A 7,944-nucleotide genomic window follows, 5' to 3' on the forward strand; every position below is an offset into this window, starting at 1 on the left:
GAAATGGAAAAACTAAGTTTTAAATAGCTTAAGATGTTCCCTGATAGCCTGTAGGGAAACATGTGACCAAGCGTGTGTGTGTGTAACACACCCATATAATTTTTAACGATCTGGCCCTTTAAGGGTTAAAGAGACAACCCTTAAGTTAAACACAGTTGCAGCGGCCGGCGTCTTTAATGATATAGACCCGTACGCTGAGGGAGGAGGAGCCACCACTGGTGAGTGATTGGCTGCATTCCCTTTACCATGTGGGAATGCCGCCGGATCGAGCTGTATCCGCCGGGTATGAGTGAACCCGGCAGGCGAGGACCTAGGTAGGAGATCGGCGGCATTCCCCTTAGCGTGTCAAGAACATCCTACCCAGCCACCATTAATTCCATTAATTTGTGGGATAGACAGCACTCAAATATGGGTTGAAGACCGTTCCGCGCCAATGACCCTTTCTGCGAAACACAGAATTGCCAGCAGGAATGATGGCTAGAGATTTGACTGGTCTTCAGAGGAACATAAACCTGTGCTAAGATTATAGACTAATTAACTTGCCAGGTCTTTCAACTCTATACAGCAGCAAGAAGTCTGCACAATGCCACAGGACCACTGGTGAGTGTAATGTTCCTCCTCCCAGGCCATAGGTAAGAGGCAGTGAGAGGGAAATAAAAAAAATATATATATACATATATATATATATATATATATTTTTTAAAATAATAAAAAAAAAAGCTTTTTGCCCACAGAATTCAGCTCATATCATACCCACATACCGTATTTATCGGCGTATAACACGCACTATTTCTCCCTGAAAATAAGGGGAAAATCATGGGTGCGTGTTATACGCCGATATCCCATATTTACTTACCTGTCTTGAAGCGTGGGCCGGTGTTCAGCGCGCACTGCGGTACTGGAACTTAAATTTCAGGTTCCGGTTTCCGGCGGGACTGAAAGAAAGTGTGCACACTATTGTGTGCACACTTCCTTTCAGTCCCGCTGGTACTGGAACTTAAATTTCAGGTTCCGGTTTCCGGCGGGACTGAAAGGAAGTGTGCACACTATTGTGTGCACACTTCCTTTCAGTCCCGCCGGAAACCGGAACCTGAAATTTAAGTTCCAGTACCGCGGTGCGCGCTGTGAAGCCGGCCCACGCTTCAAGACAGGTAAGTAAATTTGGGACAAGAGGGAAAGTGCACTAGGGGACACTATGGGGGGTGGATAATACTATGGGAGGGGGGGGGAGAATACTATGGAAAGGGGGGGACACTATGGGAGGGGGAGAATACTATGGGAGGGGGAAGAATACTATGGAATAGGGGGGGAACACTATGAGGGGGGAGAATACTATGGGAGGGGGGGAGAATACTATGGGGGGGAGAATACTATGGGAGGGGCTGGAGAATACTATGGAAAGGGGGGGAACACTATGGGATGAGGGGGGGGATTACTATGGGAGGGGTGGAAATTTCCTGCCATTTCCTTCTGAAAATGAGGTGCGTGTTATACGCCGGGGCGTGTTATACGCCGATAAATACGGTATTTACACACATACTGAATCCACTACACAACTACACAAACATACTGCATCCACTACACATATACTGCATCTACTACACAAATACACACACTGCATCCACTACACAAACCCTCTGCATTCACCACACACAAACAGTGCATCCATTATACACACCCTCTGAATCTACTATACACACACTACCTGCATCCACTATATACACACACTGCATCCACTACACATACTCTGCATCCTTTATAAACACACTGCATCCATTACACCAGGAGTAGTCAACCTTTTAATACCTATTGCCCACTTTTGTATCTTTGTTGATGGTAAAATTTCCTGAAGACCTTTACAATTTTGCAACAAACTAGGAAACAATTGACTGTCAGTCAGATCTCTACTTGAATCAACAAGCTGTTATCCCATAAATTAAATTATATTTATATTTATATTTTATTTAATTATATTTAAATTATATATCTCTGAATATCATCTTCTTGCAAGTTTTCAACCAGTTGCTGTACAAACATATTTACATACGTTGAGAAAACCATCTCTTTAGGAAGAGAATTACACATCCTTATTGTTTTTTCTGTAAACCTTTATTTTGCCTTAGGCTAAATCTCCTTTCTTCCAGTCTAAATGTGTGACCTTGTATCCTATGTATAGTTTTGTTTATGAATAGATTTCCAGACAATGGTTTGTATGGCCCTGAATACATTTGTATAATGATATCATATCCCCTCTGAGACACTGTTTTTCTAAACTAAACATAGAAACATAGAAATATAGAATGTGACAGCAAATAAGAACCATTCGGCCCATCTAGTCTGCCCAATTTTCTAAATACTTTCATTAGTCCCTGGCCTTATCTTATAGTTAGGATAGCCTTATGCCTATCCAACGCATGCTTAAACTCCTTTACTGTGTTAACCTCTACCACTTCAGCTGGAAGGCTATTCCATGCATCCACTACCCTCTCAGTAAAGTAATACTTCCGGATATTATTTTTAAACCTTTGTCCCTCTAATTTAAGACTATGTCCTCTTGTTGTGGTAGTTTTTCTTCTTTTAAATATAGTCTCCTCCTTTACTGTGTTGATTCCCTTTATGTATTTAAATGTTTCTATCATATCCCCCCTGTCTCATCTTTCCTCCAAGCTATAAAGATCCTTTAACCTTTCCTGGTAAGTTTTATCCTGCAATCCATGAACCAGTTTAGTAGCCCAGAAGGTATCAATATCCTTCTGAAGATACGGTCTCCAGTACTGAGTACAATACTCCAAGTGAGGTCTCACCAGTGTTCTGTACAATGGCATGAGTACTTCCCTCTTTCTACTGCTAATACCTCTCCCTATACAACCAAGCATTCTGCTAGCATTTCCTGCTGCTCTATTACATTGTCTGCCTACCTTTAAGTCATCAGAAATAATCACCCCTAAATCCCTTTCCTCAGATGTTGAGGTTAGGACTCTATCAAATATTCTGTACTCTGCCCTTGGGTTTTTACGTCCAAGATGCATTATCTTGCACTTATCCACATTAAATGTCAGTTGCCACAACTCTGACCATTTTTCTAGTTTACCTAAATTATTAGCCATTTGACTTATCCATCCTGGAACATCAACCCTGTTACATATCTTAGTATCATCAGCAAAAAGACATACCTTACCATCAAGACCTTCTGCAATATCACTAATAAAAATATTAAATAGAATGGGTCCAAGTACAGATCCCTGAGGTACCCCACTGGTGACAAGCCCAGGCTTTGAATATACTCCATTGACTACAACCCTCTGTTGCCTGTCACTCAGCCACTGCCTTACCCATTCAACAATATTGGAATCCAAACTTAAAGATTGCAGTTCTATGTGCAACAGTGTCAAAAGCCTTACTGAAATCTAGGTAAGCAATGTCCACCCTGATCTATAATTTTAGTTACCCAATCAAAAAAATCAACAAGATTAGTTTGGAATGATCTCCCTGAAGTAAACCCATGTTGTCTCTGATCTTGAAATCCATGTGTTTTTAGATGTTCAACAATCCTATCCTTTAACATGGTTTCATTCACTTTCCCCACTACTGAAGTAAGGCTTACTGGCCTATAGTTGCCCGACTCCTCCCTATTACCTTTCTTCTGAATGGGCACAACATTCGCCAACTTCCAATCTTCTGGGACTACTCCTGTTATCAATGATTGGTTAAATAAATCTGTTAATGGTTTTGCTAGTACACCACTAAAAAACAGATTTGTTAACCTTTCTTCATACCTAAAATCTTCCATTGCTACCTGCGAGTCTCTCGAGCTGCGCAGACCTCCTCCTGCCATGCGGTCAGACCACTCCACGCGGCCACGCAGCATACTGAGGGAATCTCACCTCCCTCGAGCCACGTAGTCCTCCTCCTGCTGCGCAGTCTGACTGCATTGCACATTTAAATGCATTCACCTCCTCCTGACGTGCGGCCTGACTGATCCACGCAGCCTCGTGGAAGGACACCTATGAATAGAAAGTAGACGTGACGTCATGCCGTTCTTAAAGTGACCACGTCATCACTGTGATCCTAATCTATTTTGAGTCACAATGATGACATGGACCTATCTAAACATAGGTAAGCCTATTTAAGGCTTGTTTTAGCCCCCGTGCATTGCCCTATCGTGGTTTCTGTATAGATCCTCACTTTGTGCTCTTAGTGATTCCCTATTGATTTTCTGTGTTACTTCGCATTAGTCCTGTGATTTCTGGTATCCTGACCCGACTTTCTATTGACCTTGTGAATTCTGATATCATGACCTCGGCTTCGTATTGACTTGTTATTTCTGGTATCCTGACCTTGGCTTTGTATTTGACTTGTGATTTCTGGTATCCTGACCAGGCTTGGTATTTGACTCGTGATTTTCTGGTATCCTGACCCGGCTTTGTCTTGACTTTGTGTATTTCTGTATCTTGACCTTGATTCTTGCTATATTAATATGTTAAGTCCAGCCACTTGAAGGCTCAGTAATATGCCTTTTGGATCCACCTTTTGTGGGTTTCCACTTTTCCTGCATGTTGGTGTAAAACTCCCATGACAGATCTGCAAGTCTCAGTGTCTGCTGTATTATTTTCACTTGATACCTTTGAAAAATGTATAAAAAATATAGTTACAAAAAAAAAATTCCATTCCTTTTATTAATTTTGTAGTCCAAATTTGGCTACCATATATCCTAAGACAGGGATTGCACTGTCCATGCTGATGACAGTAGAACTCTCCTTGGCTCTTAAAAGAATGAGTTAGTATTTCAGCACATTAAACGAAATACACGTTATTATTTTCATATTGCACTATTGTTTGTCTATTTTTATTTTTTTTTTTAATCTGAGATCCAATATAATGAATCTCAATTAATTTATATAAGTATAAATATATTATTGAACTTAAGGGCAATAATATAAAATATTAACCTATTTGGTGTGGTTTATCTATTTTATTTGGTTTATAATTTTGTAGTCCACCGCTGCATTTTTTCAAGTGTCATAATATCCTTCTTCAGAACAGGTACTCAAAATAGCACAGCATATGCAAGGTGGTCTTCCCATTGATTATTATGCTTTATACCTCGGAACTTTTTCCTTTTTCTTTCAATAATTTCTTTTTCTATACCCTTATAGGTATGATAACAAATTTGAACGATGGTATGCAAGAAGCAATGTAATTTAATAATTTAAGTTATTGAATTAATCTGGGAATGGGTGTGCAATTCGTCTCTTCAGCCTTTTAATATATGGTGTCACATTTATTTTACTCATGTTGAGAAAGTTCTGGTTGCAAATTTGAAATGCGTCCAATGTTCATTATTTGTTTTGTATTCGAACACCCCCCTTCATACAGGTGTGAGGACACTTATTCATATTTATTTTTATGTCTATTCACCATAAGTTGGTTTGTACTTTAGCCATGTTTTATTTTCCTAATAAATCAGTACAAGTAAAGATTGGCTTCATGGATATTTTTCTTGAATCTTGTGAGTGCAGTTTTACCCAATTTATTTATCACCCTTTCTTGCTTTAGACAACTGAAATTCTCGTGAAATGTAGTCTTCCTTCGGAAAAAAATGCAGAACTAGCCTCAGTAAGAGAGATACAAAGACATAGATATTAACCTCTACCTCACATACCTATCCCTTGCTCTATGCTAAAGGGCAGCACTCTACTCTCTCCACCTGCTCTGCTTCACTCCCACCTTATTTGATAGCTATTTCCTGTCTAATTGTGTTTTATACCTCACCTCATATAGACTGTAAGCTTGTTTGAGCACGGTCCTCTTCAACCTATCGTTGCTGTAAGTTTTTTGTAATTGTCCTATTTATAGTTAAATCCCCCTCTCTTATAATATTGCAAAGTGCTACAGAATCTGTTGACGCTATATAAATGGCAATAATAAAAATAATACACTCATCAGCCAAACCATTAAAAACCAACTGGCTAATATTGTGTAGGTTCTCCTTGTGCTGCTAAAACAGCTCCATTGTGTCAAGGCATGGACTCCATATGACCTCTGGACATGTCATGTGGTATCTGACACCAAGACATTAGCAGCAGATCCTTAAGGTCCTGTAAGCTGCGAGATGGGGCCTCCATGGATCAAATGTGTTGTTCCAGCACGTGAGACGTCAAGTGACATGTGACCAATATAGGAAATTAAAGGAGGAGCAGTAAAACAAATGTATACTTCCAAGCAGGATTATTTCAGAAACTTTGCCTGCAACTAAGGGCTGGATTTCCCATTACATAGAGTAGGCACTGACCTATAAGCACTTGTCCTTTAACACACTCTGTTAAAATCCCCCTACCTACATCCTGTGTGATGTCTGCTGGCTCCAGCACTCTGTGTTATTTTTATTATTGCCAACAGCGCTTTACAATATTATGAGAGGGGGGATTTAACTATAAATAGGACAATTACAAGAAAACGTACAGGAATGATAGGTTGAAGAGGACCCTGCTCAAACGAGCTTACAGTCTATAGTCAATATATCCAGTCTGAGGAGTCTGATCTGAGCATGTTAACCCCACCAGCAGACTGAATACAGCAATCTGCAGGAGGGAGAGAACTGGCCATGAGAAGGAAGAGGACTGGACTCTGGCAATCTAAAATGACAGATACACACACACAACCCTTTTAACCACTCTCTGCCCACACTGCTCAGCTACCCACCCAATAACAAATGTCGTAACAATTTGAAAGGCTACATGGACAAATTCAGGATTACTGGAAATTATTTTTTTAGAAGAATTGATTGAGCCCGACCAAATATTTCTGCTGTGCACAATTCTACTTTTCATAACATAGAATTTTATAAAGTGATATTCACTAAATGTCTTCGTCAGGTGTTAAGATAATTGAAGCTCAAAATTAACTTATAAAATCAATTATTCAACTTGTTGTTTTGAGCGCTTAGTCATCATGGGTAAAAATATAGACGTCAGCAACAGTTATACAAGACTAGTTTTATAACTTTCTAAGAATTAGAACCTCACCCGCGGTAAGGAATGTTATTTGTCAAGGCTCTAATAGTGGTTCTTTACTAAGGTCCAAATGCCCTAGTCCAGATCTGCAGGAATTATTAGAATCCGTTCAGATTTTACAGTACTGTCTCCAACCAGAATTTGTCTGGACTTGAACCTGTCTGAATACAATTGAAATCACAATTCATCTTGCTAACATTAAAATTCAAAACTATTTGCTTGCTGGCAGCACTAGAAAATAATTAAAAGTAGTTTAATTAGTTACAAAAAAATTGTTTGGAACAAGGGGGTAACTATGCAGTGCTATTAGCGGAATCTGTTGGCGCTATATAAATGGTAATAATGATAATAAAATTAATAAAAATAATAATAGGCAACCTGTAAATCCATTGACCCCCTTGTATGGTACTGGTTTTTGTTTCTTTCAGTTTTGTCGAAATTAGGTAATTAGCAATTTGATACAAACCAAAAATTGGTCAAATATTTTGGAAACATGATATTCGATACAGTGAACTGTTTCGTAGAAAGCTACCTTATTTAATACATAAATATCAAAATCAAAGCTCCAGGACTCAGCTAAGTACATTAAAATATAGTGATTAGCTGCTTTTTAGAAGATAAAAATACACCCAAGAAAGAACATAGCCCACCAAGTAATCACCTCATGCGTTTTGTGTTTAATCATTACACTTAGTCATAGGCATAGGTATGGTCCGGTATGGTCCGGTATGGTGCAACATAATAGAGAAAATCTTTATTAGCCACTTAACTAGTTAATTATTTAAGTTATGAAAAATCAAACTGTGGCAGCAGTTTTCCTGTAACACACCTCACCTGAACATACAGTGACGGAAAAAGTGTTTCATCACCTACTGATTTCAAATGCTTGTCCACTGACAAAGAAATGATCAGTCTATAATTTTATGGTAGG

This window comes from Pelobates fuscus, chromosome 7 (assembly GCF_036172605.1).
Source record: "Pelobates fuscus isolate aPelFus1 chromosome 7, aPelFus1.pri, whole genome shotgun sequence".
NCBI classification, from domain to species: domain Eukaryota; kingdom Metazoa; phylum Chordata; class Amphibia; order Anura; family Pelobatidae; genus Pelobates; species Pelobates fuscus.